Source organism: Hyla sarda, chromosome 5 (assembly GCF_029499605.1).
Source record: "Hyla sarda isolate aHylSar1 chromosome 5, aHylSar1.hap1, whole genome shotgun sequence".
NCBI classification, from domain to species: domain Eukaryota; kingdom Metazoa; phylum Chordata; class Amphibia; order Anura; family Hylidae; genus Hyla; species Hyla sarda.
The window spans coordinates 314,839,589-314,851,919 of record NC_079193.1 but is presented as its reverse complement, the minus strand read 5'-3'; the positions used below and the strand labels follow the sequence as shown (position 1 = coordinate 314,851,919).

Genomic DNA, 12,331 nt, shown 5'->3' with positions numbered 1-12,331 from the left:
CGCCCGCAGTTCCAAGTTTTTTATTGGATCCCGCAGGACCAGCGGAATCCCAATCCCAATGCAGGACTCTAGTAGGAAGCATACATTGTCTAAGGTATCATTTGGGAAAATATTCGGTGCCATTTGGAAAAATATCAGCTATAATAAAAATTTTCAGGAAAAAGATCATTCACTCAAAAATGATCCTTTATTCATGAACAATCTTTCAGGAAAGAACATTCCCAAAAAGATCATGTATCCAATTGATCATATATGGCCGGTTTGAACAACTTTAAAATCCAGTATTGACTCAAATGTGTATATCTGCTTCTTTTATGCAGTTGTTTATCAAAGGATCGTTTGTTCAACCATCAGTCTACTTTTGTCTAATGTATCTGGCTACGTGTATGCTATAGTAATAATAATACTCTTTACCAAAAAAATACCAAACCTTGAAAAGTGTCTCCATACTATAATCAACACCAAATTTTACAATACACCTAAAAATAGAAAAAAGAGACCAAAGGGGGGTGCCTTGTGCGTTACCACTAAAACAATTGGCAGTAATGTGACAGGTGGCGTCACCAGGCAAGAGTTGCCCTTCGGTAATGGCCACTTACCAGAAGCAAATAGGAAATTTGCATATCAACCCAAACCCAAAGTGCTGAGGAGGACTTTCTCCCTCTCTCTGCTAAACACAGTGCAGAGCAGCTCAGTGTGAGATGGGCTGTGATTGGCTGAGGCCGCACATACCCTCCTCAGCTTTCTGAACTCTACTGTACACACTATACACTGTTCTGAGGTCCCGCCTGCATTTCCTGACTTTTGTCTCTGCCAGGCTGCTGTAGGAAACAATCTACAAACAGGACTGCAGGCAGGACCAAACTTTTATTTTAACACATACCATTATAAAAACACTTTTTTTAAGTAATACAAATAGGCTACTCTATAACATATTAATTTGTATTACTATGAACAATACTAAGTACCATTTAAAGTGTCCCTGTTATTAAATTTATTAAAAAAAAAAAGTTATGATCAGTTGGGGTCTCCAGCGAATTTTAGTGAAGCTGGACAGAGATTACTAGCAGCTGGGAAGTGAAGCTCGCTGCTGCATACTTATGCCAGCTCATTGTGGTGCTCAGTGCTCAGCACTAAGACCCCGACTAATCGAAACTTTGGAAGTGTCTCTCTGACATGTCAATGTTTTTTTTTTTTTTAAATGGCAGGTACACATTAAGAAAGACATTAAACAATTCTAAATTTACTTTTCGTTTAGTGAAGATCCAGGCCCGACTTTCTCATATTGGTTTCTAGGGTCCTGAGGATTGACACAATCCTCATTAATGGATCATTTCACCTCTATATTTGATGAGATTGTGTGATAATACAAATTGACATATTGGTGTTTATTAGCCCCAAAAATCTATTTGCTTTCCATTAGAGAATTACAATAATTTTATGGGAGTTGCTGGCTACTTTTATTGGCAATAAAAAGCAGATGTTTACCCTATGTGAATAGACACCGTGTTTCTAGGGGGCTACCTGCACTGTCATTATGCTGTAATTATAATACATGTACAGTATATAATATGTAGCAAAGTGTATAGTCGCAGCCTTACAGATCTTTTGTGTGGGTTATATTGGTTTGTAGCAGCGAGAGAACTATAGGATGAGTAATGTAGAGTTATTGCCATTCTCAGAACTGTAATAACTAAGAATATTAAATAAACCACATACCTATAATTTCACCCATGCTCGGTAAGACTGTACAATCACTGATGTCCCATTGCAATAACAGCTGAACAAACAGATAGTAGCTATTACTGAAGGCAAGAAATGCATGGTCAGACACATTTATTGTACACTGAACAAAGCAAGATCGTAGAAATGCAAAGATGATCTCATCTATAATAAAATAAGAACCGTATATCCTGTCTTGTAAAGATGAGTCATTGTACTGGCAGGCCTAGTCTACTAAATGTGATTACTTACAGATTATCGGATAATACGATTTCAGGTTCATAAAATATCACTCAGCCATTTGTGACCCTTTTCTGTCTCTTCTGCAATGTTTTGTATTACTGTTATCACTGAAGGAAAGGTAAGACTGTTTTAGCCTTCCTTTTATTTAAGCCTAGGTTTTATCTTACTTCAATGTAGGTTATAGTGTTGCAGCTTTATGGATGATAAACCATGTATTGTCATCTCTGGAAATTAGCTCTGAATTTCTAGTGTAAAAAATCTGCAAACATTATGGCTCTCCAAATACTTTGGAGACTATGGTGATCATCATTATTTCATAAATAGCATCACTCTTCTCCATAGATTCAGTGTGGTACTAACTCTAAGCAGGCTATGGACAGCTTTGAACTGTTTTATTATTGTTCATTTATTTCATGAATTCAAAATGAAACAACTCTCTAAATTGTCTTCATAAAAAATGTATACCATTTAGCTGGTGTACATAGAAAGATTTTCTGCACACCAACACAGATAATAGACAGGGGGGAGAGAAGTCTTGGAGGAGAGCTCACATATGCAGTACAAAGAGTATTGAGAAGATACAAGACAGTCCTGAGGGAGAATCATATAAGCCGTGTACAAGTATGGAGAGGAAATAGAGCTCACACAACACACTGTATATGCTTTACAAGCTAAAAAAAAATAATAAGAACAATAATTTATAAAGACCTATGGAAAAAAATATTAAGTACAAAGCAAGAATTAGAAAATACTGTCTATAGTCAAATATCATTGTAATGGGGCTGAAATGAAATAATTGTCACAGCCCATCATCTAGACGGAGTCACATTTTTTAGTGAGGGGGGATGTTTTTTTGTTTCATATTGACATTTTTTCCCACTTTCTATTCTAAATTCTTTCTGGGTGTTACCCAGAATACCCAGAGCTATATGATTCACCCAGATTCATTGGGATCTATATAAATAATTGATAACAGATCTGATCGGAAGCCATTACACTAATGTGAACAGGGCCTTATACAAACATTTCTGCATGAAAGGAGTTATGTATAAATAGTCATAATTTGAAACTGAAAGATGGCGTAAGTTTGATATTTAAATTTAAAGGCATAAAAATGTATTATCATGTAAGAACAATATACCACAAACAACATAAATTGGCATAATCATTGCAGTCCACCGCATGGGGTTGTTCAGAGACAAAAATATTTATAACAGGCCCCAGGTACTGCCAAAAAAAAGCATATTTACCTTCCCTGTTCCCCTGTCATTACAGTCCTGCTAACTCCAGATTCCTTGTGCTCTTGGCTGTGATTTGACCACTGTGCAAAAACTCCCCGCTCAGCCAATCACTGGTTGAGGCCAGTTACAAGTGCAGCCAGTGATTGGCTGAGACGGCAGTACCTGCATGGTCCCCACATCACAGGGAGAAGTAAGAACTTGAGAGCATGGGGGACTCGGAGCAGGCAGATGTGCATCTGCAGGAGATTGGGGCAGGTAAGTATGGGTTATTATCCATTTTAACAGTACCTGGAGCCCTATCTAAAAATGTATTTTTTTTTAACAATGTATTTTCTTTGCCTGTCTGTGTTCTTGTTTGAATACAATATTAGAGTTAATGTATAAAATCCATCTACTTCAAGGTTGAGAACATTATTACTATTGCCATCTTCTAGCTGTTATTTTTCAATTATATACTGTAAAACTTTATAAAACTAAAAAATAAAATCTACTCTGACATATTCCATGATCAATAAACATGTATGTCACATGTTTAATTTATTCTCTCTCTTTGACCAATGCTGTTTATTTTTTATGACTAACTGTGTTAAATAGAAACAAGATTTTGACAAAAATAATCATGTTTCCTTCATTTCTTTTTATTTAGAGTCTTGGGAATAAACAGATACTTTGTACTTTCTCACTTAAGGAGGATGGAGCATCTTTTATAGATTTCATGCATTGTTTTACCTGCAACTCTTGTTAGAAAATTCTTGTTCAGAAAATTCTTCCAAAAATCCCTCTAGACTAATGTTTCCCAACCCGTGGCTCTCCAGCTGTTGCAAAACTTGGTCACTGTTGTAACTTGGTCACCTTGTGTTGTATAGTATAGGTCCATAGTGATGGATCCAGTGCTAATGTACTTTCCCTGTACTGTTCCAAAGTATATACATCTTTAGAATAGATGTTGAGCTCTGATAAGTGCTACAATATGGTGCCCGATCACATTGCTATCTTGGTACTTGGTATTTGAAAAAAATCTTGAATACAGTGATGGCCTTTGACACAATTCATAGATCCTTACTTGCAAAATGTTTTTGTAAAGAATACATCAGTGTTTCCCAACCAGTGTGCTTCCAGCTGAGGCAAAACTACAACTCTTAGCATGCCGGACAGCCCTGTGGCCCAGTCTCAGAAGGGAGGGGATCATGCTCTGCTTCGGTATGTCACAGTATATGTTGGCACTCATGGCTCCGTCAATAAACTATAGCCCCCCCCCCCCAGTGCCAGCAGCACTCATACAGGCCCAGACCATGACACTCTCATCACCATGCTTGACTGTAGACAAGACACACTTGTCTTTGTATTTCTCACCTGGTTCCCACAACACATGCTTGACACCATCTAAACTAAATAAGTTTATCTTGGTCTCAGTGGACGACAGGACATAGTTCCAGTAATCCATTACCTTAGTTAGGAAACTGGTTGTGGGATTTCTGATGCTTCGTCTTTAAAAAGGGCTTCCTTCAGGAATGACAGCCAGGCAGACCAATTTGATGCATTGTGTGGTGTATGGTCTGAGCACTGACAGTTATAGGTGGGGAGTTTGACTGGGGTGGTACACCTGTCAAACCATAATGTAGGAATCCTAAGGCGAGCTCAGGGAGGACAGAAACCTCCCATGGAGCAGAAGAGCAACCTCTGCAGCAATGCTGGCAGCACTCGTACACCTATTTCCTAAAGACAACCTCTAGATATGGAGCTGAGCACCTGCACTCAACTTCTTTGGTCAACTATGGCGAGGCCTGTTCTTAGTGTAACCTGTCCTGTGAATCTGCTGTATGGTCTTGCCCACCGTGCTGCAGCTCAGTTTCAGGGTCTTGGCAATCTTATAGCTTAGGCCAATAATTTTGTTTTTAGATCCTCAGAGAGTTATTTGCCATGAGGTGCCACGTTGAACTTCCAGTGACCAACATTGGAGAGTGTGAGAGTATAACATTGAATTTAAGATACCTGTTCACACCTGAGACCTTGTAACACTAACAAGTCAAATGACATTGAGGAGGGAAAATTTGGATATTTCCACTAAGGGGCGCACTGACTCTTGCTGCCAAGTTTTAGACATTAATGGCTGTATGCAGAGTTTTTTTTGAGAGGACACAAACTTTTTTTTTATCAACTGGTGCCAGAAAGTTAAACAGATTTGTAAATGACTTCTATTAAAAAATCTTAAACCTTCCAGTACTTATTAGTTGCTGAATACTAGGAAGTTATTTTCTTTTTGGAACACAGTGCTCTCTGCTGACATCATGACCACAGTGCTCTATGCTGACATCTCTGTCCATTTTAGGAACTGTCCAGAGTAGCATATGTTTTCTATGTTTCCTACTCTTGACAGTTCTTAAAATGGACATAGGTGTCAGCAGAGAGCACTGTGGTCCTGATGTCAGCAGAGAGCTCTGTGTTCCAAAAAGAAAATAACTTCCTCTGTAGTATTCAGCAGCTAATAAGTACTGGAAAGATTAAGATTTTTTAATAAAAGTAATTTACAAATCTGTTTAACTTTCTGGCACCAGTTGATTAAAAAAAAAAAAAAAAAAAAAAGTATTCCACCGGAGTTTAACCCCTTAAGGACACATGACGTACTGGAACGTCATGTGTCCACTCCCGATCTATAACGCGGGGCCACGGCAGTTTAAACACGTTATACAAGCTGTGCACTCACTACTTTACATTGTAGCAGAGTGTCATTCTTTCAGTGTTGTCACATGAAAATATGTAATAAAATATTTACAAAAATGTGAGGGATGTACTTACTTATGTGAGATACTGTATATTAGAAAACGATAAAGCTTTCATATACAAAGAATAATTAGGCCTGTACGCCCCTTAAAGACCAAGCCTGTTTTTCAAATGGGGTATGTATGACTTTATTAGAGAATAACTCTGGTAACGTTTTGCCAATGACGATAATTCTGACATTGTTTTTGTGTCACAAGTTGTACTTTATGTACATAGTAAGTAGATATCATTTGTATTTTATTTTTTTACAATGCGAAAAATCATGAAAAAAAAAAAAAGAAAAGTAAAAGATTTTTTACTATTTTAACACCAATAGGTTGCATATATTTTATACTTACTGATAAAATCGTTTATGGAACTTCTACTTTCAAATGTCTACTTTATTTTGACAGCATTTATTTTTTTTATTAGCATTTTAAATAAATTAGAAGCTTAACAATTTTACTTGAAATTTTTAAAATGTAGGAAATTTGAAAAGCACATATTTTTTATGTGCTATGCAAGGTTTGCAGAAACTTAGAGGTGGTAGAACATAGGAAACCAAGGGTATAGTGAGTATTTTAACACCATAGTTTTTTTTACAGGAACTATTACAAAGTGACATTTCCTTTTTTTTTTTTTTTACAAATGCATAATTTGTGGGACATATTTTTTGAACATCACTTCTGATATTGGAAGAAATGCACCCTATATTTTATTGAGCTGCTCGTCCCATGTTTGGAAATACCCCCGCTTAGGCCATATTTGGTTCCGTGGCTTCAAGGCGGGACCTAGAAGGAGAGGAGCGCCATTTGGCTTTCAGGGCATAATTTTAGGCCCAAAAGGATTATAGTCTGCACTTCATGTCTGCAAAGGCTTTTAGCTGCCAGAACCATACAGAACTCCCAAAAGTGACTCCATTTTGGAAACTACACCTCCAAAAATATTCATCAAGACCAAAAGTGAGTCATTTTTGTATGGCTGGAATGGTTACAAAGTCAGTAGAAATAATTTAAATTAGCCTTTTTTGTCACAAATGCATGATTTGTGGAACATATTTTGTGTACATTGCCTCTGAAAAGGTGGAAATTCACCCCATATTTTATTGGGCCATGTGGCAGGATTCCTTGGTGATGTGGCAGTATCCAGGAGGAGAGGAGCGCCATTTGGCTTTCAGGACATTATTTTAGGCCAAAAGGATTATAGGTCGCACTTAATGCCTGCCAAGGGTTTTATCTGCCAGAACCATACAGTACCCGCACAAGTGACCCCATTTTGGAAACTAGACCCCCAAAAGTATTAATCTAGACAAAAAGTGAACAGTTTGAGTCCTTTTTTATGTGGCTGGAATTGTTACAAAGTCAGTGGAAAAAAATTGAAATTTGCTTTTTCTTTTCACAAATGCATCGTTTGTGCGACATATTTTTTTGTATAAGGTGTCTGAAAAGGAGAAAATTTGGTTGCTTTGGTACATGGTTGGACCCAGAAGGTAAGGAACGCCATTTAGATTTCAGGACTACATTATAGAAATTATAGGTCCCACTCCATGCCTGCAATGGATTGAAGCTTGAAGAACCAAAAAGAACCCCCACAAGTGACCCCCTTTAAAAAATTACACCCCCTAATGTATTCACTTGGGTTAGAAGTGTGTTCTTTAAGGCCTTTTTGTGTTGATGGTATTAGCATAAGCTAGTGTAAAATATTTAAATTCGCTTTGCTATCACATATGTTTTATAACATTGCTTGTTGAATGTTAGAGCACCCCCCCCCCCCCCCCCCCCGCTTAGGCCATATTTGGTTGCATGGCCACATGGTGGCACCCAAAAAGAGAGGAGTGCCATTTGGGTTTCAGGATATCATTATACAAAATAATAGTCCGCAGTTCATCTTGCAAAACATTATAGCTGTCAGAATAATACTGCACCCCCAGAAGTGACCCCATTTTTGAAACTACACCCTCTAAAGTATTACTCTAGGGCAAAAGTGAGTATGTTGAGCCCTTATTGTGTGGCTCAAATTATTTGAAAGTCAGTGGAAAAAAATTAGAAATGTGTTTTTTTTCCACAAATGCTTTATTTGTGGGACATCCTTTTGGTACATCGCTGAAATGAAATTGAGAAGATACACCCCATATTATATCACGCTGTTCATCCCAGGCTGGGCAGTACCCCAACTTAGGTCATATTTGGTTGCCTGACCGCCTGGAAGGACCCAGAAGGAGAGGAGCCCCTTTGGTTTTCAGGACATCATTGTATGAATTATAGCCCCCACCCCATGCCTGCAAAAGATCGGAGCTGTCAGAACAATACCGCACCCCTACAAGTTACCCCATGTGGACTGCAAGCTTGCCTCAAAAAGATATATGGAATGTATCCATCATTGGGCATTAAAAAAAAAAAAACATTAAAAAAATTGTTTGTTTGTTTTGTTGGAGGGAGTAGTTCCTATTCATACTGCATTTCTGCAGTATGTTAGAGATGTACCGTACTTTTCGCTGTATAAGACGGAAAAGTTGGTGCATCTTATACGGCGAATCCACATTAACCCCTTCACGACCATGGACGTAAATGTACGTCCTGGCTTGGCGGGACTTCCCGCACCAGGACGTACATTTACGTCCTGTGTATGACCGCGAGCATCGGAACGGTGCTCGCATCATACACGGCAGGTTCCGGCTGCTAGCAGCAGCCAGGGATCCGCCCGTAATGGCCGACATCCGCGATTGCGCGGATGTCCGCCATTAACCCCTCAGATGCCGTGATCAATGCAGATCACGGCATCTGCGGCATTGCGGTACTTTGATTGGATGATCGGATCGCCCGCAGCGCTGCCGCGGCGATCCGATCATCCAGCATGGTGGCCAGAGGTCCCCTCACCTGGCTCCGGCTGTCTCCTGGGGTCTTCTGCTCTGGTCTGAGATCGAGCAGACCAGAGCAGAAGATCACCGATAATATTGAGCAGTGCTGTGTCCTAGCACTGCACAGTATTAGCAATCAAAGGATTGCTATACATAGTCCCCTATGGGGACATAAAAAGTGTAAAAAAAAAAGTTGAAAAATGTAAAAATAAAAATAAAAAAAAAGTGAAAAATCCCCTCCCCCAATAAAAATTCAAATTGTCCGTTTTTCCCATTTTATCCACAAAAAGCGTAATTTTTTAAAAAAATAAACATATTTGGTATTGCTGCATGCGCAAATGTCCGAACTATCAAAATATAATTTTAATGATCCCGTACGGTGAATGGCGTAAACGTAAAAAATAAAAAAGATGCTGCTTTTTTGTCACATTTTATAAAAAAAAAAAATTATAAAAAATGATCTAAAAGTTTTATATACGCAAATTTGGTATCTAAAAAAAGTACAGATGACGGCGTAAAAAATGAGCCCTCATACCGTCCTATATATGGAAAAATGAAAAAGTTATAGGTGGTCAAAATAGGGCGATTTTAGATTTACTGATTTTGTACAAAAAGTTTTTGATTGTTTTTAAGCGGTAGAAAAATATAAAAGTATCTAGCCATGGGTATCATTTTAATCGTATTGACCCACAGAATAAAGAACACATATAATTTTTACCGTAAATTGTACAGTGTGAAAATGAACCCCTCCAAAATGTGCAAAATTTTGGTTTTCATTTAAATTTCCTCCCTAAAAAATTATGGATTTTAGAAGGCGAGGAGGAAAAAACGAAAACGCAAAAATAAAATTGGTCTGGTCCTTAAGGTGAAAATGGGCTTGGTTATTAAGGGGTTAAAACCCTGTCATATCAGGTCGGTCCCGGCGGCCATCAACGGCCGGGACCTGCGACTAATACAGGACATCACCGATCGCAGTGATGCCCTGTATTAACCATTCAGACGTGGCGATCAAAGCTGACCGCCGCGTCTGAAGAGAAAGTGACGCTGTACCGGGAGGGACCTTACCTGCCTCCTCGGTGTCTGCTCCGTGCCGGGATCCCCTGCATGGCCTGCGCTCTCCTTCGTCATCATCACGTCGTCGTGCACGCCATCCCATCATCCAATGGGAGTGGCGTGCATAGCGGCGTGTGTAGCGACGTGATGGTGGCGACGGACACCGAGGATACCAGGCAGCAGAGACGTTCCAGTGCGACGGGGACACCCTGGGGACGCGGCGACAGCGATGGAGGGCGACATCCAGGGCAGCGGAGTCGAGCGGTGACTGGTCCGGAGCGGCGGGGACACGTGAGTATAACCTCCAATACCAGAGGTCTTCAACCTGCATGCTGGGAGTTGTAGTTTTGCAACATCTGCAGGTCCGCTGGTTGAAGATCACTGTCGTATACTTTACATTGTATTCTAGATTTTCCTCCTTTAAAGTTGGGTGCGTCTTATATCCCGGAGCATCCTATATGGCGAAAAAAACGATACGTTGGAGTCATGTAAAAAAAAAAAAGCATGCCAATGTATACTGAAGCAGTCTCATTCGGAAATGGAGCTGCTACAGTATACATCAGCATCACTTTTTGACGTGATGCTAACGTTTACCTCTAAAATACTGTAGTATAAATGGAGCCTTTGTAAAAAAATATATTTAATTAGGGTAGGGTAACACGGAGCGCATCTGCAGTGTATTTCACACCGCGGATGCCTGGCAGCAGTCACAAGAGTGAGATCACTGCTGTGGCTGGGTAGCTCAGTGTGTCTGCTCATGACTGCCGGTGGGAAATCCCTTGAAAACCTAAACCTAGTCTAAAAACCTAACCTAAGAACTAAGAGAATAGAACTAGCAAAGATTCTCCATGAAAAATGTAAAAAATGTCCAGAAACATGAAGATAAACTACTGTATTATCAGAACCTACAAATCTTATGGAAAAGTAGCAAGAGGGGTTACTAATAGAATAGGATAGCACACTTGAAAAAACGGAAAATGGAGAAAAAATAAAACACCCTTCAAGAATAGCGGGTATGATAAGTGACTTCAATACCAACCTCTATAACCTTAAAATTGACAACTCTCAACCAGATACGGAAAACATAATGAATTTCCTATAAACATGCATTTTACCCAAGGTAACACAGGAGCAAAGTCCAATCTTAACAAGACCAATAAGAGTGAAAGAAATAAGAGACATTATAGTGTCTATGCCCCTAAAGAAATCGCCAGGCCCAGATGGGTTTCAGTAGAATACTACCAACTTGTAAAAGACACTGTGGTACCATACATAACAATAACACTTAATCACATAATTAATACAGGGCAAATGCCATCTGAAATTACAAAAGCCACAATAGTTACATTGCCAAAACCTAGAAATACTCCTGATTGGCCAACTAATTTATGACCCATAACCCTCCTGAATGTAGACACAAAAATATATGACAAAATTTTAGCCAATAGACTGACACCATTTGTTAACCCCTTAACGATCACGGACGTAAATGTACATCCTGGTGCAGCAGTACTTCGCACACCGGGACGTACATTTACGTCCTGTACATGGCCACAAGCATCGGAGCGGTGCTCGCATCATGCACTGCAGGTCATGCACTGCAGGACCCACCGGTAATGGCGGATATCAGCGATTGCGCTGATGTCTACCATTAACCCCTCAGATGCTGTGATCAATACAGATTATGGCCTCTAGGTCAATGCGAGTGTTTAAATAGATTATTGGATCGCCCGTGGCACTGCTGTGGGGATCCGATCATCTAAAATGGTGGATGGAGGTCCCCTCACCTGCCTCCGTCTATCTCCTGTGGTCTTCTGCTCTGGTCTGAGATCGGGCAGACCAGAGCAAAAGATTAATGATCATACTGATCAGTGATATGCCCATGCATAGCACTGTTCAGTATATGAAATCTAATGATTGCTATAAATAGTCTCCTATGGGGACATAAAAAGTGTAAATAAAAAAAAAGTTTAAAAATGTAAAAAAAAGTTTTACATTTTGAAAAATCCCCTCCCCCAATTAAAATCGTCCCTTTTTCCCATTTTAACCCCTCAAAATGTAAAAAAAAAACATATTGGGTATTGCCGTGTGCGGAAATGTCCAAACTATCAAAATATAATGTTAATGATCCTGTATGGTGAACAGTGTAAACGTAAAAAAAAAATAGTCCAACATTTTTTGTTATATTTTATTCCAAAAAAAAAAATTCTAAAAATGAGCCATGTACAAGTGAAAAAGTTATAGGTAGTCAAAATAGCGCGATTTTAAACATACTAATTTTGGGGAAAAAAAGTATGTTTAAAATGTTTTTTAAAAGCAGTACAACAATAGAAAAGTATGTAAACATGGGTATCATTTTAATTATATTGACCCACAGAATAAAGAAAACATGTAATTTTTACCGTAAATTGTACAGTGTGAAAACTAAATCCTCCAAAATTTGCAAAATTTAGAT

The 12,331-nt window shown here is 39.0% G+C and overlaps 1 protein-coding gene across 5 annotated transcripts in view; it reads left to right on the top strand.

The window, feature by feature from the left end:
• LOC130274184 (uncharacterized) overlaps positions 1-4,176 on the top strand; it is a 139,652-nt gene extending 135,476 nt beyond the window's left edge. For all 5 annotated transcript variants that reach the window (XM_056522208.1, XM_056522206.1, XM_056522207.1 and 2 more), the window contains exon 7: positions 3,853-4,176. The gene's annotated coding sequence lies outside the window, so the exon portion shown is untranslated. The remainder of the gene's footprint in view (positions 1-3,852) is intronic.
• The last annotated feature ends 8,155 nt before the right edge of the window (positions 4,177-12,331 follow it).